General features: G+C 35.7%; 1 pseudogene; it reads left to right on the top strand.

Moving 5' to 3' along the window:
- The window catches only part of LOC136200429 (uncharacterized), a 50,932-nt pseudogene that overhangs the window by 117 nt on the left and 24,681 nt on the right, over positions 1-26,134 (top strand).

Below are 26,134 nucleotides of genomic sequence, written 5' to 3'. Positions count from 1 at the left end.
ATGTCTTCTACCTTATTTTAAAAAGGTCATTTATAATATTTTATCGAAAACCCACATTTATAATATTTAAATTTTGAAGGGACTGTCACATTATCCAATGCCATGTTTGGTTCAAGACTTTTATGTGGGGATGAAATTACTGAGATTGTTGAGTACAAAGAGAGGTAATATGAAATTATGGATTTTACACTGTATCTTTATTTATTTAACATACCTTTTGTAATTTTTTTGGCTACATGGGCAGTTTGAAGTTTGATCAACCGGATTTGACGAATTTGAGTCATTATTCTATAAGCACTCATACTACCTCAACAGATGATTTTCATCAAAATTGTAAATAAAAAACATTAGAGGAGCTTCAAGAAGAAAAGGAGGTACCTTAGTATTAGATTCCAATTTTCAATCCGCATAAATATCTAATTTTATGTTTGATATGATGATATTTGAAAGGGATATTAATATATCTAAGCTAATATTATCCTAGCAATTTTGTTTACAGCATACATTGATGTACGAAAAAGATAGAATCAAGTAAAATTATTCAATTAAATTTATTCATAACATAAATTCATTACAAATTGCTTCGTGAATTTAGGAAGGTATTTACCTTGTGGTGGCAACTGTTCATAGCATTGAGATGAGGAATAATTGGTGTTATATTTGTTGCCTTAAGTGCAAAAAAAAAAAAAGATTAAGATGATAGATGATAAATATTACCGTGGTCATTGTAAAGAAACAAATTGCAATGCTGACTTAAGATAATATACTCCTGCTATTAATTTTTTTTATCATTATATATATATATATATATAATGATAATGATAATGATTAAATGTTATGCATATCAAATAACATGCATAATTTTAAAACAATTATTAGCTACAAGATCCAGATACGAGTGATGGATGAAACTTCAAGCTCATCGTTTGTATTATTCGATCGTGTTGCTCAACAATTATTTGGTAAACCCGCTTCTGACCTGAAATCAAGCGACAATGAGGTTAGTGACTAAAGTACCAATAACATTTGTATTAAGGGAACTCATATCACATTCATGACATTATTATAATTGTAAAATTATTTGTAGGATCCAGCAGAATATCCAGTTGATCTCGACATTTTGATTCAAAAGAAATTCGTCTTTAAGATTAAATTAACCGGTTATAATTTAAAGCATGATGTCTCGACTTTCACCGTTTCAAAACTATCTGATGACATTAAGCTGGTTGACCGATTTACCAAGAACGAAGATGAAAATCAAGTGAGTACCCAATTGTTAATAATTCTAATTTAGTAATTGGTATGGTTTTTTATATTAGAAAATTGTTAAATTTAGATATAATATTTTCGTTGTTCCACAATCAGGGATCAATTGGTGGTGTAGGTGATAATCAAATTTTAGACGATTCAGTGACTCCTACAAGTTCAAAAACAAAGCGAGTACTACAAATTGAAAGCTCTGATGAAAGCAATGATGCAAAGGATGAATTTTCAACCACAAAACAGTCAATCGTGGAAGTTCAATCCATGAAGAAAGTTAAAATTGACATCTATTGAAGAATATTTTAATTTTTAATTTATCTTTTTTTAAAAACATTTAGTTGTTTTTTTATCTGCATTTAATTTTGGGTTTTGAATGTTTTAATATAGATTATTATTTTTGAAATAATTATTTTTATTTACTATTGAGTGTGTTATCGTGTTATCATTCTAATGGTAAATTGATGGTCAAAAATTATAATCTTATCTTATCTATAGATGATGGCACAAGTGGGATGATTCCCACTAATTGGATAATAAATACATGTCTCAAGATTTGCTTCCCACTAAGTATTTTTTTATTTTTTATTTTTTTTAAGAATGCTTCCCACTAAATTAAATGCATCAAGCCACAAAATAATTAATTTTGTTATATTCTCCCAATACCTAAATTTGTTAAACAAGTCCAATAACTAACTTTTACGCATATATAATAGACAGAATAGCATCATAGTTTAGTTTTCTTAAATTCATAGTCTATTTCAGCTCTATAGCACAAGTTACTCAAATATTTTTTATTTTTAGTTCATAATATTTATACGGACTGATGCAATTAATTTTCAAACATGGAGAATTTTGAACATCTTCATATTCCTGTATTTAATCAAGTAAGTATATGACTTATTTTATTTAATTTATGTTTACATAATTATATCTCTGCAAACTAATTAATTCTGTTACGCAAATGAGCTTCTTACTAATTCTCGCTGAAATATTCATATTACTTGACAAATTGTCATTAGCTGCCAGAAATATAAGAAAGCTAACATGCACAAATTTCTTCATTATTTTAAACTTTGATGTTATATTTATTTCCATATGGTTGATTACAGAATTAACTTTGAAATTATTTCCATATAGTTTATTTCCATATATTTATTTCTATATATTTTTTTAGACAATCAAATTTTTTAGTTCATAATATCTAGTCCTTAATGTATTCGATTATGGCTCTTTAGAACTTGAAGGACCCTACGGAATTCGTTTTAAAGTTAACGGTAATAGATGTAAAATCTATTACGAAAATACTTCAAATGAAGAAATTGCGTTCGTGACGCATTTTTCTGACAATTAAATTCATTTAGATTTAATGTACTTTATTTTTATTTATTTTAGTTTCATTTTGTTAGTTTTAATTATTTTTAATTTAATTTAGTTTTGATTTTTACACATGCCAATTTTATGATTTTTAATTATTAATAGACTTATATTAAGGTTTAGATACATAAAAATATGTTTAAGTCATGCTTTTATTTTATTTTTAGGTCTTTAGCACGAATTAGGAGAAATTTGGTGATTCTCAGCCGAGAATTTGGAATTCTCAGTTGAGAATTCACATTTTCAGAATTATCCAAACATGTAAGGAATTTTCTGAACTTACCGAGAATTTATATTCTCGTCCGAGAATCAGAAACTTAGGGTTTCGACACCTGATTTCCGTTAGGAAATCAGCGTGTCGCGACCGAGAATTTGAGATTCTCGGTCGCGACACGGGAATTTTATGCCCATCAGACCTGTATCTTCTTATACCTGTAGACACATCTTTTCAAAAACGAAAAATTGAGTTTCTTCAACTTTCTGAGGTCTGATTTTATGCCTTTTCGCATCAAAACAACACCTCATTTCATCCTAAAGTCCTATAAGTAAATCCTAGAGGATCAAAAGTTCTGTTACATTTTTATCTCTTCATCTCTGTCAGAATAAATTTCTGATTTTCCCAAACCACCATTCATAAACTAAGTTACAGATACCTTTGTTTCTTTAGTTCCTTCCAAAAACCATGACTACTAAACACAAAACCTCTAAGGAAATTGCTGCTTCAGGCACTAAACGTCTCGACTTATCCAAACGATACGGTGCGCCCTTTCCTATCTTCAATCATGATGAGGGCAAGCGCTACTGGAGGCTTCGTTACAAGTTCTTCGTCGGAATGTTATATATGGATGAATTTTTGAATGCACAACTCGGAATAAGCGATGACATGAGTCACTATTTGGAACGCTTAGGGTGGACAAAATTCGCCAACATGCGATTTCCTATAATTGGCGATTGGATACTCGAGTTTTTCTGTACCGTTCGTTTCGTTAACAAACGATGGGTGCGTCTCAGTTTTCGTCGAGATGGCGAAATATTTACTTTCCGATATCCCGAGTTGCATGCCTGGTTTGGTTTTCCCCCGCGGGATACAATCAAACGTCATCCTGGCAAAGATATGACGTCCACTGATATTTGGAGAATGCTCACTGGATTCTGGCGATTCAATCCTAAACTCGCCTACAATCAAATTTTCACTCCAATTCAATGCTGTATCTACACAAGTTCCTGTGTCACAGTCTGTTCGGTCGCACATTTAGCAGTGTGGTCCGTGACACCGATTTATATGTCCTTGGCGATATATTCCAAGGGAATACCATTGATACTTCAAAAATTCGGATGGAGGGTCTTGTTGCCGCTTCTCGATTTATATGTCCATGGCGATATGTTAAAGGAAGTTGTTTCAACAGTTTATTATGGATGCTTACACAATGATAGAGGAAGAAAGATTAAACTACATTCAGCATAACCAGAAAAATCTTAGAGCTGATTTATACAAGGGATTATCAGAGGCGGTTTTGAGAGGTGAAATCAACCCCTCATCAAGTGGTAAAAGGATCATATTACCATCCACATATGTTGGCGGGGCAAGGTACGTGTTGCTTATAGCTCAGCCTATTTAATTTCATGTCATAATTAATTTAATATAACTCACATGTGCTTGGAAACATTGATTGTTGTAATTTCTATCTATGTTTTCTAGGTACATGATACAAAATTATCAAGATGCAATGGCAATATGCAGATGGGCTGGATATCCTGATCTCTTTATTACGTTCACATGCAACTCAAAGTGGTCGGAGATACAAAGACTCATTGTTAAAGAATCACTTAGACCAGAAGACAGACCTGATATAATCACTAGAGTTTTCAAAATGAAGCTGGACAAACTAGTCTGTGACTTGCGATTTGAGAAAATATTTGGAAGGGTTAAAGCAAGTACGTCCTCATTCTTGAAAATTCTTAATATTTTAATAAATTAATTATGCTAATTTGACATATGATTCCAATTTTGGATTATTTTTTTCAGTTATGTATACTATAGAGTTTTAAAAACGTGGTCTACCTCATGCCCATATATTGTTGTTCTTACACCCAGAAGATAAGCATCCATCTGGCAAAGATATTGAAAAGATCATTTCAGCTGAGATTCCAGTGTGGTCCGTGACACCGATTTATATGTCCTTGGCGATATATTCCAAGGGAATACCATTGATACTTCAAAAATTCTGATGGAGGGACTTGTTGCCGCTTCTCGATCCAAGGATAAAAATATTGGATTCAGGAATATAATTTGCGGCATAATTCTCGGTACCAAGGGTACTATCAATATTCCTTGGAGTGAGGATGAATCTTTTCCAACCCTAGATTATGAGTTTCTAGAGTATGAAGGTCTTGTGAAACGTGTCTTTCGAGCAGGCCCGCATTTTCTCTCTGCACGCGAACGTCAAGCTTTCGTGCAGTTGAAAATTGACCGTTATAGGGCTAGAGATATCCCGATTGATAGGGATGAGTATATAGAACAGTTTAGGTTTATAAGTTTTATTTTGTACATATTTCCGAATTTGTGTTATTTAAATTCTTTGTTTTTATGTTTTGTACATATATGTTAATTTAATAAAAATTTCTATTCATTTTAGTTCATTTATTGATTTAACCATTGTTATTATATATTTATTCCATTTCTTATGTGATTATGGATAAATCTATACTAAGTCCATTTTATGTAGACCAATTCTAATTATTTCTGCTCAAATGGAGATTCAAACAAATGCCTTAAATGAACTAGTATGGTTTTTCTTAATAAACACATATATTCACACTTAATTCAAATTCATTGTGTTCAATACATTAAGATTTAATTCAATTACTTAATACATGAATTTGTATTTATTTGCACTTAATTCATTTAACTTATATACATAAATGTGCATTAATGTTTCATTAATTCTTAATATGCCATTTATTTCTCTTTATTTTTACAATTAATAAGGATAAACCTTTGGTTTTCCTTGCATTTAATGTTTTTCAATTAAGTTCTTAAGTGCAGGTACAGTTTTCATTAAGTTCAGGACACAATTAATTAACCAATTTGCACAAACCAAGTCAAAATACACAAAATCAGCCACATTTGACCGATTCTCGGTCGAGAATTTATAATTCTCGGTAAGTCCAGCAAAAACATGCCGAATTCAGAGCAAAAAATTCTCTGAATTTCGCGTGCCGCGACCGCGGATCAGCATTCTCGGTCGCGACACGCGACCTGTAGGCAGAGTTATTTCAGATTTTTGACATCTTTTTGGCCTATTCCTATTCCTACTCTACCTCTACATCTCCCTATTTCACCCTATATAAACCTACTCCTTACACAAACCTCACATCACCTCACTTTTTACCCAATCACCTACTCTAAACTCTTCCCCATACATTACTTTTACTTTTCCCCATTTATTCTTTCCCTCTCTAATCACTTATCAATTCATTCACCTACACATTACAAGTCCCAACTCATCTTCAAGCTTTGATTTTTCTCTCTTTTCATCTATTATTCTTCTTCTTTGCAAACCCTAAACACCATTAACATGCCTAGAACAAAGCGTGTTGGTCACAAGCCAGCCGTTACGGAAGCTAATCGCCTTCGTATACGTTGCGAAGCCTATTTTAACATCGAAACAGAGGAGGAAGCCGCTCGGTTCATTCACTTTTCCCATGCTAACAGGCAGTTTGTGGATATGCACTTCCTTGACTTCGATTTGGTAAGAGCATTGAATTTCTCTACTAGAATTAATGCTTTCATTGAAGCTTTGGGTTGGCAAGAATTTGTTTCTATGCGTTTTCCCCGCATTACGGAATATATCGTAGAATTTTTGGTCACTTTGACCATGGATAAGAAGAGGACATCAATTTCCTTTCGGAATAATGGTGTAACTTATACCATAGATTATGAGGCTATGGGGAATATGTTTGGTTTCCCTACTAGTGATTTTTATGACAAGCCTAAGGATTTTGATAACGACTCTATTTGGCAAACTCTTTCGGATCAAGATTATTTTAACTCGAAAAATACCTCAAGCAAGTTGATTAAGGACAATTGTGTGTTCTTCTTTCACAAATTTCTGAGTTTTTCATTGTTTGGTCGTGTTGAGAGTTCGAAGATTCAAGTTCGGGATTTGTTTGTTTTGGATTGTTTATTTAAGGGTTTGAGGGTTGGTAGCATCAGTATGCTATTTGATAATTTGTTTCGTGCTTTGAGGGCTTCCACAATTCAAGTCCCTCTCGGTAATTTTATCACTGCTATTGTTTTGGGAGCAGGGGGTGAATTGGCCAATTATGACATGTCCACCTACCATGGGTATGTTCCAATTTTGGACATTTCGGCTCTTGAGCGGGCCCACTTATTGCTTACTTCGGTTCCTCCAGTTTTTATTTCATATGCTTCCCGTATTGCCCATCTTCGTGGCACTATGGGTGGAGGCGCTTCGAGTTCACAATTTGTAGGTACCGAAGATGGAGGCGAGGCGGAAGGCGAGGAAGATGCGCCACAAGCACAACCACAACCCCAAGCACCTCAAGATGATGATCTGGTAGATTTAAGGCGGATTTTGAACCAAATCAATTCCAATAATCGCCAAATGAATTTACGAATTGATGATTTGGTGGAGAATAATATGGTGATGAATGACAACCTCAATACTTTGAGGCGCGAGCATAGGTCAACTCGGCATCAGATGCTTTCTTTCTTCCGTCGATGCAATGTGGAAACTTCACCAACACCTCCAGATTCTCCGCCTAATGCTTAGGTTTTATCTTTTATTTTCCTCTTGTTATGTTGTTTTTAAATTTCAGTTTGGTACATTCTTATTTATTATGTTTCGTACAATTTTCATTTTATGTTGAATGCTTTTTATTTGCTAAATTTCTATTTTTTATTCCGTATGCTTTATTTCGTGCTTATTTTTCATGTTATATCAATTTTTGCACCAATGAGGACATGGTCCAATTTAAGTGTGGGAGGAGATATACATATATCATTTAAACATATACGAATAAATGCAACGAATAATTTTTAAATGCAACACTTGTTTTATGCAAATGCAACATATATTGCAACACAATGTATTTAATATTTTCATATGTTTATAAATTAATCATAAGTTATTTTTTTTAGGATATAATTTTTTTTAGGTTATCCTTATTGATAGAAATAATATTTCTATACGGGTAACATTTTTGAAATTTTTTACAAATTTTTCACAAATCTCCGATACGATTTTAAGTAAAAAACGTCTCGAGTGAATGTATTTAAGTAAATAAATTCTTTATATTCAATCTCTATTTTATATCATGCAATTCATGATTCAATAAATCTTATTTTTAAATTTTCAATTAGGTTTATATGCATTAAATTGAACTAACAATTTTTAGCTCGGTTTGATTTCGTCTTACATGAACACCAATTGAAGTGCTTAAGGAAACTTTAGCCATAATACATGTTGAATTTTAAGTCAATATATGATGAATGTGCTATCTTTCTTTTTCCCAATTACAATTTTATAGTTCATATTAATTAATCAATTAGTTGGATTCTTAACTTTTGGCCACGATTGAGACCAACCTTATCACAATCGAGGTATGAAAGGAAAGAAAATTAAGTACCGTTTACTTTTGGCCACGATTGCGACCACCCTTATCACAATCGAGGTATGGAAGGAACGTTTAAAAATAAAAAATAAGCGTGTTTAAGTTTAAAGTAACGATTGCGTCCACCCATGGCATGGTCGGTACCTCTTAAGCAAACACTAAGTAATAAAATACGTATAAAGTTACGATTGAGACCACCCTTATCTCGGGCGTAACTAAGCAAAACAAATTAACCTAAGTACTTATTTAAATTTAATATATCTCATATATTAGTTTAGGTTTGGGAAAGAAAATTTTGTGCTTTGAAATGCCTTGAGACGAAAGACTCAATAACATGCGTGCTTATATCGTCCCGAATACTTCAAATAAAAAATTGAAATACAAGACAAATGATATATCGCCTTTATACTAAGTTAGTTTGATATTTTGCGTATAAATTTGCCATGCGAAGTTAGTCTTTTCGGCTTAACTAATTTAAAAGGTAATACATAGATATATGTTTTATTTTCATAAAGAGATTAGTTAAAGAATAAATTCAGTGAAATTTTGCTCGGGACTAGCAAAAGATTAAGTGTGGAGATTTGTTAAGCTCAAAATATACCTAAAATATCATTAGTATTTACATCAGTTTTGTTATGAATTTGTGCTATTTATATCTATTTAGAGTACTTTTACTTTCGAATATGTTTTTATCTTGCAAGGTACCTAAATATTTGGTAAAATCCAAATAGGAACGAAAGAGGTTAAAAACAGAATAAAACCCTACAAAATGAGTCAAAAACGACGAAGATCAATTACACCAAAACGAGGACAAAGACGAAGTTAGAAACAAAGAAAAATGCCAAATTCTCGGTTGAGGAAACCAAATTCTCGGTAGAGAAATTGAGAGCCGCGACCGAGAATCTCAAATTCTCGGTCGCGACACGCGTCGTCCAGCCCTTCATTCCGTTCGTTCGAAGACCAAATAATTGCTCCCCCATTCTCGGCCGAGAATTTGCATTCTCGGTAAGTTCAGAATTTCTGGAAGATCCATTCGCACACTTTCATTTTCGACAAAACGCGTTCGTTCGGGTGGATAAAGACATCTCTTCGCAGAGGATACGTCCCTTCACAATGGACACGACACTTCAATCACGACTCTTCAACATCTATAAATAAAGAGTTGATGGAGAGTTGGAGAGATATAGAAGAAAGAGATTAGTATAGAATTAATGCAGAAATTCCGAGTCAAGTGGTTCAGAATTTAGATTTCATTTCTGTAAAAAGCAATATGATGTACACACATTGTTTATTCAATAATTACAAACACAGTAGCGTTTAGATTTGTTCATATTAGTTTACATTTTGGTAGAGGCCGACCGCATCCCTATTACGAAGTTACAGTGAGAAGATTGAGTAGAGAATCCGCCCTTGAGTCTGACAAACTCTAAACGAAACCCAAGGAAAGGATTGACAACCCGTTCACTTGCACGCCGTCGAATGTTTTCATGCTCATTGTTCTCTGTAAACTTGCATCAAATTTATATTTCATCTAATAAAGTCCGTTCCATTCGATAGATTTTTATGCAGCACTTTGGTAAAGGATCCGAAGTGGATGTTGGTGTTTTCATTAAAACGTAGTTAAATTCAAATATTTACAAGGAAACTTTGTTGAACACTTAGGCAAATTGATATCATCAGTAGAGTATCAATTTGGTTAAGGTAGCGATCTAACCCGACCGTAGGAGGATTGACTGCAGTTCAAAGCCCTAAAATTAGAAGAACCGTCATTCATTTCATTGTTTTAATTTATGCAAAGTTTAAAGTTGTTTTCTTTGCTTAATGCAAATGAATACATTTGTTTACTTTTCTTTTTTTTTTTTGGTAGAAATACATTTGTTTACTTTTCTAAAAGAACTAAACGTTCCTGTTTTGTAAATTTATCCCTAAATCAGAAGTATTTTCTAACATTTGTTATACTCTAATCTAATTCTTATTCTAGCAATTTCAAAACCCAATCCAATTAAACGATTTTACATATTATAAATCTTAAAAGTAAATCTAACTGATTCAAAATAAGCTTTTGTTAAAAAGCGTTCCCTGTGGGATCGATATTTTTTATTACTACAAGCGTATACCGTGCACTTGCGGAAATCGCTCAACACATGTTTTGCATTGGGCTTACTAGATGATGACAAAGAGTATATATGCGCAATAGAGGAAGCATCTTTTTGGGGAACATGACATTTTCTTCGATCATTATTTGCAATATTGTTGTTCTCAAATTGTATTACTCGACCAATTAGTTTGGAATCAATCATGGAAGCTTCTATCTGATGATATTAAACACCGTCAATGTAACATCCTCAATAACCAAGGTAATACATTGACAAAACCCATCATTTTATAACATCTATGAATTTAGTCTAAAATAAATTTGTAATATTTCCTTATATTTTTACAAATTGGCACTAACGTAATTGAACTATGAACAATACTAACAAAATACTTTCTTTTGAATAGGATTTTTTAATACACTAACATAAATGATAATCTAACACTTTTTTTTTCAATAGAATTGCAATTGACAGATGAGCAAATGAAGAACTACACATTGTCTGAAATAGAGAAAATTCTGAACAGGAATGGAAAAACCATAATGGATTATCCTGCTTTACCATTTCCTGATTTAGCATTATTAAGTGAAGGAGGAAATAGCCTTATTCAAGATGAGCTGGGTTATGATAGAGTGCTTTTAGTAGAAGAAAGTGAACGTATGATTTCATCATTGAATGATGATCAAACAAGAGTGTTTCATACAATCATGGATGCTGTAAGAAAAGAAGATGGTGGACTTTTCTTTGTATATGGGTATGGTGGTACTGGGAAGACTTTCATATGGAAAACTCGGTCATCTTTTTTGAGATCCAAAGGTGATATTGTCCTAACAGTAGCTTTAAGTGGAATAGCTGCTCTTCTTATGCCTGGTGGTAGAACTGCTCATTCTAAGTTTGGTATTCCTATTGTTATAAATGAAGATTCAACATGCAACATTAAACAAGGAAGTCCATTGGCTGAATTGATCATTAAAACACGACTTATTATATGGGATGAGGCACCTATGGTTCACAAACATTGTTTTGAAGCATTTGACAGAACATTACGAGATATAATGAGATTTCAAAATATGAAGAGCATGTACCTACCATTCAGTGGGAAAACTGTTGTTTTGGGTGGAGATTTCAGACAAATCTTACCTGTTATTCCAAGAGGGAGTAGACAAACTGTTGTCCTCCAACGTGACTCTAGCAAGTGTACTAGATACAAGTAATAAAGTGATAAGTCAAGTATCGTATCCACGGGGATTGAGGTCCAAAATTATATGAGAAAATCGTTGCTGAACAGTGTGCATGTGTAAAGGTATCTTCTTAGTGGGGTTGATTGTTTGAGTCTGGTCAGTTAAGATAAAAGAGTGCTAAAGCTATAAAAGATATGAGAAATAGATGACAGTTTAAAGGATAGAACAGGCTAGGCACTACCGAACAGGTTGTGCAAAGTCATACAACACTCCAACGAATTAGTGACAATACCAATGAAGTCAAAGTATCAGCTTTAATGCCCACTTAAGTCAACTTTCGTGTGTTCTTAAGTTCCTAAGATTTACTAGAACCAAATAGCGTCCTAAAGGAACTTTCTTTCTTGCATTAAGATCAAAGCTGCATTTCTGTTAAGAAAACCTTTGACACAACCATCTAACATGTCTGCTTCGATGTTGCGAGATTGATAGAGAAATCAGTGAAGATGCAAGTAGTGTCCTAACATTCATCTATCACATGCATAAATTCCGAAGCACAGAAATATAAACCCTCATCAACACATCATTGGCGAAATACTACAAATTCATTGAAAGAGTTATAAGACTTACATCACCGGTCCGGACTGGCCGCGCCTATTCAAAATGGATTACTCACTCATATCAAGCAGTGAGTAATCGGAAGTTCTTTTTGCATTCAGAAACTCCATTGGAGCTCTCTTCTATCGCCCCTATCAGTTACTTTTCTATTCTAAAACAAATATCTGATGATCATGCCCTGTCTTTTCTTTGCTACATCTATTTAAGGGCCAAAATTGGTACCCGAAAGTACCCTTTCAAAAGTAATACAGAAATAAGTCAACACTAACTACAACTAAACAAAATAGAAATGATTATGGATCCTTTTGACCCTTGAACACTCAAGGGTCAAAACTTCTTATCGTCATGTTACTTTAGGTAATGCCATCGAAACACTTTTCCACCTGCTGCCTCTGCCACGCCCACCTCTGTTCTGTCGCTGTCCGTCATCAGAATATCCGACGTTTGACCGCTGGATCATAGAAAGGCTCTACTCCTCTTTGGCAGTTGCGAAACAAGCTGTTTCTAGCAAGTTTGGCTTTAACCTTTGCTTATCTGCAAAAAAAACATTAATCAACCCTTTATTCTTGCAATATAACATAAAAACACCCCAATTCTCGTATGAATATTATGTTAAACTTAGTCAATTTCATGCCTAACAAATACCCCCGAATTGAATCTTTGCTTGTCCTCAAGCAACTAATTGTAAGAAAGAATAATTCAACAGAAGAAGAGTTAGGAATGAAATTTTACAGAGAAAGATATTGAGAACAGAAATTGTTTTGTTCAGCGAGGTAGTTAACAGATGCGTGCTATGATTTCATTGAAAAGTTAAAGCCTGTTTTAAACTGTGTGCCTTTAATCAAGAAATTCCTTAAAGCTTAAAATCAGACTTCTACTTTCACAAGGAGCAACTACTTGCTAGACATGCCTCACTAGGGACTGGAATAATTCACTCACTCTCGTATGGCATTTATTTACCATAGGGAAAAGAATGCAATTTCACTCCTTAGCTCAGTCACCACACCATTAGGGTGTGAGTTTGCCTTTTGGTCCTGAATCTATGGGTCAAAATTCTTCCAAACATAGTCCAAAGGACTTGACAAATGTTGTAATGTTAGGCTCAGGTTCTGGTTTGACAGTGAGAGGCTATTTAAGTGTATAAATTCTGTCTTTATGCAAATTATTTAACCTACTTAGCTTTCAACATCTTATAATTTCTTTCCTTACCCGACCCACACAGCCTGATTCTCATAACAAACTACCCTTTCTATTCATATCAATCATTAAAGATCTTTCCAACCAAACACATAATTCCCAGGTTCCTTTCTATCTTATCTTAGCATTATCTGCTCAATTGTCTTTGTTTTCCTGATTTGTGTGTCTTTAAAAATACATTATTTCAAATTAAGCAGTTGGTTTTGAAGCACAAGACAGAATTCAGGTTATTTAGGAATATCAGTGAAAGGAAGGGGTTTCTTTGCGTAGTTTTCAGAAAGAACAGGTTATGGCTCAAGTTGGTTATCCTAAAATGTGAGTGCAAAGCACATGTGGCTTTTTGTGTAGTGGAAAGGGAATCTAGTTGCCTTTTTCTTCCTATGATTGTCAAAAAGAATGTCCATTTCAATAGGGCAAACCAAGGAAAATTCTCCCTAAAGATAGTGAGTGCTGGCCCACTCAGAAAAAATTCAATGCATAATTTAGATGCATTTGCAGGCTCGAGTTCTCACTATTTTTGGGGAAATGCAATTAGGCAAGGGTTACTAATTGTGAAAGAAGATTTAAAAATTTCAAAATTTTCGGAACTTCCAGACTCGGGGAGACAAAATTCAAACAACTAAAACTAGACAAATCCATCATAAAACGCACAGTCTGTTTAGTGATTCTCGTGAACACAAAACAATCGAATAGAGAATGAATAAACAAGGAGATGAGAAAGCGAAGAAAAGATTTAATAAACAAGGAGACTAGACAGCAACGAAAAGATTACAAAGGATATTTACATCAAAGATTCTCAAGGGGATATTTGCTATACACCAAATCAATTAAATTAACAACCTGAATAAACATTTATCATGTTATGCATGCATATATTGTGATGTGTAACTCCCCACCCCCAAATTAAAACGGAACATTGTCCTCAATGTTATCAAGATGGTAGCAAATTATAGATAATAAAAGCATAACAATATAGGCAGAGAGCACAACTTGATAGAGTAAGGGTGTTAGATGTTACCAAATGCTAGGACAACAACAAAGGTGACAGATCAGGCGGGCTGGGAAAGAGAAGAGTTAACCTCTCTATCCGCAGTGGCAGGAATGCCCTCCCATTTCGAGGAAGCATCATCATTAGCAGGTGTTTCAGGTGTTTGTCTTACCGGACTCTTGACGGAAAAATCGGATGGACTCTCCTTGTCGTGCTCCTCAATACAGATGGTTTTGAGCATGTCTATTGATCCCTATTGTGACTCATACTTTTGCTCAAGTGCAAATATCATTTCTCGGTTGGCTTGGTTTTGAGCAAACAGGGCGTTGAACTTGTCAAGGATGTCCTCGCTCGAAAGCTTTGCACATTTCTTATAGAAATCCAGATCCTTTGGCCGCTCAACTTGTTCGGAATCCGATGATACCGACACAGTTGGTTCACTTTTCCTCTTCCGGCTTTCGACTTTCCTTGATGCAATAAAGTCCGACATCCAAACCCACTTTCCATTCACCATCTTACCAAACAACATTTTCTGCAGACTCCGGAGATCAATCTGGTCTGGGTGGTTCACAATAGTGAGCCGAGAGTGGTCCTCAGGCTTAAAAACTCCAATAGATTCAGCAATTCTAGTGACAATGCTCCCGCAGCAGATGAGCGAAGAGTTCTTCTTACAAAAAGCGCTGATGTACTCCCCAAACCAGTAACCTAAATTCATTCTTGGCCCGATTGCCATACTCCACAAAGCTATAAGGTCTGCATGCGGCATAATGGCTTGATTTTCTCGAGCAAAGATTGTGCCAGACACCAGCTTGTGCAAGTAACAAACAACATAGTCATCAATATTTGACGCCTTGGAAACGCTCCCGTCATAATGTTGCTGACCTGAAATAGAATTCCAGAAGGCAGTAGGGTCAAAGACATCAGGGGTCTTGGTGAATGCTTCCTTGTAGCTCTCGGACTCCAGGTCATCATCGTCCGCAGCGCCTAACATTTGGTTAAACAAGTTGAGCGAAGGCCTCTGAGTGTGACCCATGAGCCTGAAACTGAACTTCCCTTCTTCTTCAGGATCAGTGATCTCAGCATCGTGCTTGAAAGTAGCCAGGAACTCTAACGTCAGTTCTTTGTATGCCGGCTCCTTCATCTCAAAGAAGCAGCCGAAATGGCCTGCCTCCACGAGCGTGCGCACGCGTTCGTCAAGCTTTAGACGCTTTTGGGTGTCCCAACAAACTGTTCTTATAGGCCCGAATTCAAGTTTAGCCAGATCTTCGTAGTACGCTTGCACTGTTGCATCTTTGAACTGAGAAAGTTTCTTCACTAGCTTTTCATCCGGAACGAAAGCGATCGTGCAGGGTTCCGTCATCTTGCCTTTTGCCTTTTCTTTCTTGGTCGAGCCCTCGACTTTTACGTGCTTTCCTGAACCGCGAGTTCTCATCTGTCAATCAAACTAAATAGGTGCCTCCGCAACCGTGTATGAGAGAAACAAAAATCTTGGTAAAGGGGAGAGAGAATAGTGCGTAAAGACTAATTAGGGTACCCAACAGTCTGCGTCCTTTAAGTAGAAAAGAGGAGACAGATCTCTTGAACTACCGCCCTAAAGACCGTCTCCTAATCTGCCACCTGGACTAAGTCATATTGATAGATGCTTACTCCAGGCGAAAAGACGCGAGGGTACCATAAATCTTGCATTTACGGCACACTATCTACATTGTATTTTACCGAGGGGATGATTAGGCTGAAATTACCGCCTAATGACAGTGGATTTGACGCGTCCCTTATCTTCCTGATTTGAGTGTTTATTATTTTTATTTTTATTTATTCCCCCCCCCCCCCTGTTGGGGTTTAGTGTCCTATAGTCAATTGTTGCAGGATACAAACTTAATGTAAATGAATTGTTCTTTATATCATTTGTTTTAATGAGATATATGTTTTATAACTATATAAAGGCAATCCCTTTTAAGCACTAAATAAAGTCTAATAAAAGGAAATCCGTAAGTTTGTTTAAAGTGATTATAAAGTGTTCATACAAGCATGAAGTGAGACAAAACTTTATAATAAACTAATAAACTTAAAACCACCCCAAGTCAAGTGATATGTTTAGGATTGATATATCACTGTTGAGACTTGTATGTAACAATGTCTTCTGTCCGACAGAAAGCTGATCTCACAAGCTTCATATATATAGATATCTGGACAGTTACATAGATCCGATGAAACGTCGTTCATTAGGATTGGGGATCCGATTTGAGATAACAGGATGGGTAGATTCATCCTTGTCACCTGTTCATCTTATTGGTATTAATAGGTATAAGTAATCCTCAGACTCAAAGGAATGTTAATTGGTCATCCTAAATTACTGAATGTGAGACTTTGATCCTGTGGTCCCACGATCCTTAACAGAGATGACTCTGGGGTGTGAACTGCAAAGGTTGGGTGTCACAGGAGGTAATGTTAGGGTAGTTATACATTGGATTGAGCATTTATCACTCCCGATTAATGGGAGATATATCCAAGGATCGCTTGTGGAAGACTCGACTCTAAATCCTTGCAAGGTGATAGCTTAAGAGTAGAAATACAGATTTCACTTAACCTATCTATTTGAGTTGACTCGGCCTGTACAAGTAAAACGAACGTCTCGCTATATGTGACTTGACATCACCCATAGTCATAAGATTCAGTTCAAGGATATAGTTGATAAAGGATCGAATTATACTGTAACTAATACGGAAGGGTTAACGACAGAATCAACCTGTCTTCTTAACGGACTCTGGGGGAATGATTACAGACTTGCCAATAACATACTCAGTACATCATTCCGTTATGCAAGGATTAAATATAATTCTTGAAGAAATTAATTTAATAGTTGCATACGGCCATAAGTAGTAAGAACCTAATGGATCACACATAAGACTTGGAACCAAAAGAGAGATGGATGTGATTAATAGATGGAAGCCCAATTGAGCCCAGTAAGGCCCGTTTAAATGGAGGGGGCCGAAATTTATATATAGAAATAAGGAATTATTTTAATTCCATTAATCCTAATTTGATTAGGTTTGTGAATTAAATTAATTAAGAGATAATTAAGTTAGGAGTTTTAATTAGATTAATATACTCCTATTATTATCCAATTAGGTTATTTATTATTATCCTAAATGTATTTGATATATTATAAGATAATAATTAGGAATCCTATTCCGAATGGAATTCCTATTAAGTAACCTATTCCTATCTAACTAGGGTTTAGATACAAGCGACTATATATACCCCTCCTTATGAGAATTTCGACTAAGCCTCCTACTCCCCTCTATGTGATTTTCGAAACCTACATTAAGAGAGAGAAAGTGAATTCGCATCCCCAAGTTCGTGGACAAGAATTCATACGACTTCCATCGATTGATTAATCTCATTCATCTCCTTTTCTCTTTGATCTTGTGTTGGTTAATTAGAGGCAATCTATTTTGGTTGCATCTCATAAGGGTTGATTCTAACTTAATCTCACCGTGTTCACGAAAGAAGGAAAAACAAACAAAAGGGAGAAATTCGTTTTTCTTCACCTACATCAGGTCAGTTCACTATTTCGCGGATTCCCGGAGATTGAACCGTCGGATCTTCGCGATATTTGGACAGTAGCTTCTAGACATATTATTCCACGTTTCCACCGAAGGGATTGTCGTTCGGAGGTCTGGAAGGTCTGTTTCGGATAGGAGCATATTGGTAAACAGTTTACATCTCTTTTGAAGTTGTGGGCACTTCGTTTGCAACGGTAGATTGATCATCGAAAGGTATTTCTTCTTATCCCTCTTTATATGAAATAACGATTAACGGATCCTATGGTTAAAAAGGAAGTAGGCTAAAATTTTTATATTTCCGCTGCTATACCTTAGCCTTAATTTCCTTCAGTGGTATCAGAGCCATCGTTAAATCCGTTATTTCATATATGAAAATTTAGAAGTTTTTTCAATAGGATTGAATAAATATTTATGGTTAGGATTAATTAACAAATTGTTTGGTTAATTAATTCTAAAGATAAATAAATTTTAGTTAATTGTTAATTAAAATTGATTATGCGTATGTTCCTAATTATTTCGGTTGATAATCATTATAACAAAATCTATTTGTTTTATAGTTAGGTTAATAAAATTAGTTTTATTAATTTTAAAAGATAAAACGGAAATCTATTGTAGTTTTTCCTATTTCTGAAAAACGTTTTTAAAACCGTTTTAAAAACTGATATATATATATTTATATTTTATAAAAAAAAAATATACGACAGCGGCTCGGGTCGCGCCTCACGGCGCGACCAGCCGCGTGCGCAGCCGCGGGGCTGCTGCCAAACGGCAACAGCCCAGTTTCGGGCCCTAGCCCGAATCCCACTTGATTTTAATTGTTAAAATTGGCTTGTAAATAATTTATATATATATATATATATGTTTCGGAAATCAATAGTTTTCTGTTTTGATTATCGAATGAAAAATTCGTTTAAAAGTTTGTTTTTACCAAGTTGTAAATCAAAGCGTTAAATGAATCGAAATCAAAATAATTGGGACATGCATAATCGACGTTTTATATGGTTATATTAATCTAAGGGTTAATATAAAGATACGAAACGATAAGATGTAAAATTGGATGAAAGTTAATTTGACGAGTTAATGTGATTAACCTAAATATTACATAAGATGGTTATGTAATCAACCAATTAAATTTATTTAATTGAGTCTTTGCATGTTTGGAGTTATGGACATATTTGGACCCTCTTTTAGTCTTTTGGTATTTTTGAAATAGGGCCTGCGCGTCCTGCCTTTCTACTATCTATTGTAATTTCTCCTCTCATCTGATTCCCTTCAATTCAATTGAAGTTTTCTTATAGTAGTATAGAAATTAATATGTAATTTCAAGGCGCCATGGAGAAGACGGAGGACCTAAAGAGAAATATGTAATAGTTAGTATTTCCTTAGGTTTGGCCTTTTATTCCGTCTCTGGCTCGACGGAATAATTTAGATGATATGTCCATAACGCCAATGTATGTATGTATGTGTGTCTGATATATGCTAAAGCAAATCAAGACTAAGTTAGATTATGAGACTTAAATAAAAATCCCTCATTGAAAAGTTAAGTAAATAAGCAAGTTATTAAAATCGGTTGCCCCTCCCTAATATTATAATTCAGCCGGCAGTACTGGGGGCCTTTGGGTTGTTGGCTAAAGTCAAGCTCGGGGTCTTATGGTAACATCTGGATTATCGAAAATCGTTCTTTCATGAATATAGGGTAGTACTTAAATTAGATTATGATAATTGGATGGGCAAACTCATGTTGTCATAAACTAATGGGCAAAATGGTTGGGATTAATATGGATGACATATTAGTTACTAATGTGGTTAGTAACCCAATAACCTAGGAATCACATTCGAGATGTGATTGATTGCATGAATCTACCTAACAAATGGGACTAGCTTGTTGGCTAAAGTCAAGGCGAAATCTCAGGAGTTAGGATCCTGCTCACTAAAGGATTTGTGAAATTCTTCGAATTAATATGGAGGGTTATTAATTTGGCAAAATAGTGGGAGCAATCTGAAATAAATTAAAAGGCCTATAATTTTAGATTGATATACTTTAAAGCAAATGAATAACATACGTCTACTCTTTCTCACTCTCAAGTTTAATTAAACACTCTTAAAATCATGACTAACACCAATCTGCAAAATATACTTACCGATAACAAGTTGAATAGTTCAAACTTCACCGACTGGTTTCGTAACCTCAAAATTGTTTTGAAGTTCGATAAAATAGGGTATGTATTTGATACATCGATACCCCCTATCCCTGAGGATGATGCTCCCAATCGATGCTTATCAGAAGCACAAGGCTGATGACGATCATGCCGGATGCATCATACTTGCATCGATGACATCGGAATTACAAAGGCAACTATGCCTGTTCCATCATCATGCACCTAAAGGAACTGTTTGGGAAACAGACCAGGTGCGAACGCTACGAGATATCCAAGTTGCTATATCGTTGCAAGATGCAAGAGGGCACATCTGTAATGACACATTGTGTCAAGATGATTGGCTACATTACCAAACTTTCTAGTATTGGATTCGCGATGGATAACGAACTAAGTGTAGACTTAATTCTTCAATCCCTCCCAAAGAGTTATTCATAGTTCATCATGAACTATCAGATGAATGACTTGCAAACCTCTATTGAAGAGCTTGCAAATATGCTCAAGTCAGTTGAGCCCAATATGAAGAAAGACAAGGCAATACCGGCTATTGTCATAGAGGGATCAAAGAAGTGGAAAGGGAATTCTCCCAATCCTAAACATCCCAAGAAAGGTAAGAAAGCCATGCCCACTAAAGTTAAGGGAAAGGAAGTGAAGAAGCCTAAAAGAAAGTGCCACTATTGTGGTGACGTGGGGCATTGGAAGAGAAATTGTTCTTTGTACCGAGCTACCCTCCAGAAGGGAAAAGCCGGTACTCCAACGTCTGGTATGTTCTATAAAGAACAAATATTGCAATTTTATAGAGATTCGATTTTCTATTTCTCAGGAATATCACAAAATGGGATTTATGTGTTGATTTCTGTTTTCGCAATTGATACCAAAAGACATAAGCTAGATAAATCAACTTACTTGTGGCATTGTCATATAAACAAGAGACGCATGCTAAAGCTATATTCAGATGGGCTTATAGATCCAATTGATCCTGAATCATTGGAAACATGCGAATCATGTTTAAAAGGTAAAATGACAAAGACACCCTTTAGCAATAAAGGTGAGCGTGTATCAGACACTCTAGGACTCATTCATTCAGATGTATGCGGTCCTATGTCAGTCCAAGCAAGAGGAGGATTCAGATACTTCATAAGCTTCATAGATGACCATACTCGATATGGTTACATCTACTTGATGAGGCACAAATCAGAAGCTTTTGACAAGTTCAAATGCTTCAAGAATGAAGTGGAAAATCAATTAGGAAAGAAAATAAAGACGCTTCGATCCGATCGAGGTGGTGAATATCTTTCTGATGATTTTCTGAATTATCTAACTGAATGTGGGATATGCTCACAATGGACACCTCCATATACACCACAACACAATAGTGTATCCGAGAGGAGAAACCGTACCCTATTAGATATGGTACGATCCATGATGAGCATGGCCTTACTTCCAAAGTCGTTCTGGGGCTATGCCTTAGAAACTGCCCTCTTCACCCTAAACCGAGTACCAACTAAATCCGCTAGTTCCACACCATATGAATTGTTCGTTGGTAGGAAACCTGTGTTCTCATTTATGAGAGTATGGGGTTGTTCAGCATATGTCAAACGCATAGCGTCCGACAAATTATATTCTAAATCTAATAAATGTTTCTTCATTGGATATCCCAAAGAAACCATGGGGTATTACTTCTATCATCCAGATGATCAGAAAGTAATAGTATCTAGACACGCAACCTTCTTAGAGAAAGAGTTTCTCGAAGAAACACAAAAGGGAAGCGTGATTGAACTCGACGAAGTTCAAGAGGAAGAAACGCCGACTGAAACAACAGAAGCGGTTGAGGTACCCGAAGAAGTCCCATTAGATGAGACAACAGTGGCACCTATTCATAGATCATGAAGAGTTCGTGAACTCCTAGTTAGATATGGTTTTCTAGTGGGAGATGATAACGAGGTTCCCGTATTAGACGATGAACCCGAAAACTATGAAGAGGCTCTTACTAGTCCAGATTCTAAAGCATGGCTTGAAGCCATGGATTCTGAAATGGATTCCATGTATACTAACCAAGTGTGGACTTTGGTTGATCCACTCGAAGGGATAATTCCCATTGGGTGCAGGTGGATCTTCAAAAAGAAGACTGACATGGATGGAAAGGTTAGCACCTACAAGGCTAGGTTGGTAGCGAAAGGATATCGTCAGAAACAAGGTGTTGATTATGACGAAACCTTCTCTCCTGTTGCTATGTCCAAATCAATCAGAATCATGCTTGCAATTGCCGCTCATTTTGATTATGAGATTTGGCAAATGGATGTGAAAACAGCTTTCCTAAATGGAAATCTGCTTGAGGATGTATACATGATGCAGCCTGAAGGTTTCATATCAAAGGATGCAAATAAAGTTTGCAAACTTCAGAGATCCATTTATGGACTCAAGCAAGCATCTAGAAGCTGGAACAAGCGTTTTGATAAAACCATAAAACAATTTGGTTTCGAACAAAATTGCGAAGAAGCTTGCATTTACAAGAAAGCAAGTGGGAGCTCTATAGCATTTTCTCATACTATATGTGGACGATATTCTGTTAATGGGAAATGACATTGCTCTATTACAATCGGTGAAAGTATGGTTATTCGGTAACTTCTCAATGAAAGACCTTGGTGAAGCAGCCTATATACTTGGTATAAAGATCTATAGGGATAGATCGCGTAGACTGCTTGGTCTTTCACAGGCTACATACATTGAAAAGGTGCTAAATCGGTTTAGCATGCTTGAATCGAAACGAGGTAACTTACCCATGGTACATGGAGTAAAGTTAAACAATCATCAATGTCCTAAAACTGATGATGACAAACGACGCATGGTTGTAGTCCCGTACGCCAGCGCGATCGGTTCGATTATGTATGCTATGCTATGCACTAGACCTGACGTAGCGTTCGCGTTATCTGTAACGAGTCGTTACCAAGGGAATCCGGGAGACGAGCATTGGATTGCCGTCAAGAACATTCTTAAGTACTTGAGAAGGACTAAAGATATGTTCCTAGTGTACGGAGAAGGAGATCTGAAAATTGAAGGATTTTCAGACGCTAGTCATCTCACAGATGAGAATGATTTTAAATCCCAATCAGGATACCTGTTTATCTTGAATGGGGGCGCGGTCAGTTGGAAAAGTTCCAAGCAGGGAAGCGTAGCTTTCTCTACGACTGAGTCAGAGTACATCGCTGCTGCGGAAGCAGTTTGGATTAGAAAGTTCATTACAGAACTAGGTGTGGTGCCTGACATTGTCAATCCCATTACTCTGTACTGTGATAACAATGGAGCCATTGCGCAAGCAAAGGAACCACGGTCTCATAATGCATCCAAGCACTACCTAAAGCGATACCACATCATTAGAGAGATTGTGGCTAGAGGAGATGTGAGAATAGAAAGAGTACCTACAGAGGACAACGTTGCAGATCCGTTGACAAAGCCTTTAACCCAGAAAGTACATGATCGTCATTTAACTTCTACTGGGATAAGTTTTAGAAACAATTGGCTTTAGTCCAAGTGGGAGTATGTTGGGGTTTAGTGTCCTATAGTCAATTGTTGCAGGATACAAACTTAATGTAAATGAATTGTTCTTTATATCATTTGTTTTAATGAGATATATGTTTTATAACTATATAAAGGCAATCCCTTTTAAGCATTAAATAAAGTCTAATAAAAGGAAATCCGTAAGTTTGTTTAAAGTGATTATAAAGTGTTCATACAAGCATGAAGTGAGACAAAACTTTATAATAAACTAATAAACTTAAAACCACCCCAAGTCAAGTGATATGTTTAGGATTGATATATCACTGTTGAGACTTGTATGTAACAATGTCTTCTGTCCGACAGAAAGCCGATCTCACAAGCTTCATATATATAGATATCTGGACAGTTACATAGATCCGATGAAACGTCGTTCATTAGGATTGGGGATCCGATTTGAGATAACAGGATGGGTAGATTCATCCTTGTCACCTGTTCATCTCATTGGTATTAATAGGTATAAGTAATCCTCAGACTCAAAGGAATGTTAATTGGTCATCCTGAATTACTGAATGTGAGACTTTGATCCTGTGGTCCCACGATCCTTAACAGAGATGACTCTGGGGTGTGAACTGCAAAGGTTGGGTGTCACAGGAGGTAATGTCAGGGTAGTTATACATTGGATTAAGCATTTATCACTCCCGATTAATGGGAGATATATCCAAGGATCGCTTGTGGAAGACTCGACTCTAAATCCTTGCAAGGTGATAGCTTAAGAGTAGAAATACAGATTTCACTTAACCTATCTATTTGAGTTGACTCGGCCTGTACAAGTAAAACGAACGTCTCGCTATATGTGACTTGACATCACCCATAGTCATAAGATTCAGTTCAAGGATATAGTTGATAAAGGATCGAATTATACTGTAACTAATACGGAAGGGTTAACGATAGAATCAACCTGTCTTCTTAACGGACTCTGGGGGAATGATTACAGACTTGCCAATAACATACTCAGTACATCATTCCGTTATGCAAGGATTAAATATAATTCTTGAAGAAATTAATTTAATAGTTGCATACGGCCAGAAGTAGTAAGAACCTAATGGATCACACATAAGACTTGGAACCAAAAGAGAGATGGATGTGATTAATAGATGGAAGCCCAATTGAGCCCAGTAAGGCCCGTTTAAATGGAGGGGGCCGAAATTTATATATAGAAATAAGGAATTATTTTAATTCCATTAATCCTAATTTGATTAGGTTTGTGAATTAAATTAATTAAGAGATAATTAAGTTAGGATTTTTAATTAGATTAATATACTCCTATTATTATCCAATTAGGTTATTTATTATTATCCTAAATGTAGTTGATATATTATAAGATAATAATTAGGAATCCTATTCCGAATGGAATTCCTATTAAGTAACCATTTCCTATCTAACTAGGGTTTAGATACAAGCGACTATATATACCCCCTCCTTATGAGAATTTCGACTAAGCCTCCTACTCCCCTCTATGTGATTTTCGAAACCTACATTAAGAGAGAGAAAGTGAATTCGCATCCCCAAGTTCGTGGATAAGAATTCATACGGCTTCCGTCGATTGATTAATCTCATTCATCTCCTTTTCTCTTTGATCTTGTGTTGGTTAATTAGAGGCAATCTATTTTGGTTGCATCTCATAAGGGTTGATTCTAACTTAATCTCACCGTGTTCACGAAAGAAGGAAAAACAAACAAAAGGGAGAAATTCGTTTTTCTTCACCTACATCAGGTCAGTTCACTATTTCGCGGATTCCCGGAGATTGAACCGTCGGATCTTCGCGATTTTTGGACAGTAGCTTCTTGACATATTATTCCACGTTTCCACCGAAGGGATTGTCGTTCAGGTCTGGAAGGTCTGTTTCGGATAGGGGAAGATTGGTAAACAGTTTACATCTCTTTTGAAGTTGTGGGCACTTCGTTTGCAACGGTTGATTGATCATCGAAAGGTATTTCTTCTTATCCCTCTTTATATGAAATAACGATTAACAGATCCTATGGTTAAAAAGGAAGTAGGCTAAATTTTTTATATTTCCGCTGCTATACCTTAGCCTTAATTTCCTTCACCCCAAAAAAAAAACTATTACGACCTAGCTCCTCATCCCTCCAAAGATTACACAAGCAAAACTTAAAACTTCCCTCTTATTGACAAGGGTGGAAGTTTTATATCTTTCCTTGTGAATATATTGATTTGACTTGAATGCATGGTTAAAGCAAAAATGAGACAATGTAATTGTTATCAGGATAATGACTTAACACATGATGAGGGAGATTAAAATAAATAATACCAAAAAACTTGTTTGGAGGGGTACTTTCCTGCTGCAATTGGTATTTGTAGCGAACACCCTGTGTCTCTGGTTATTGGTGCGGAGGGTCCTAGAAGTGAACAGTGTCAATCTTCCTCTTGTGGTCATTCTCAAGGTACGGTTTGAGACACTACCCGTTCACTTTGAAAGGGGCATCACCGTTTTTGAAAATTTCCACAGCTCTATGCTCGAACACCTTGTTTATAGTGAATGGTC

This window comes from Euphorbia lathyris, chromosome 7 (assembly GCF_963576675.1).
Source record: "Euphorbia lathyris chromosome 7, ddEupLath1.1, whole genome shotgun sequence".
Taxonomy (NCBI): Eukaryota; Viridiplantae; Streptophyta; class Magnoliopsida; order Malpighiales; family Euphorbiaceae; genus Euphorbia; species Euphorbia lathyris.
This window is presented reverse-complemented; position numbering and strand designations above follow the sequence as displayed.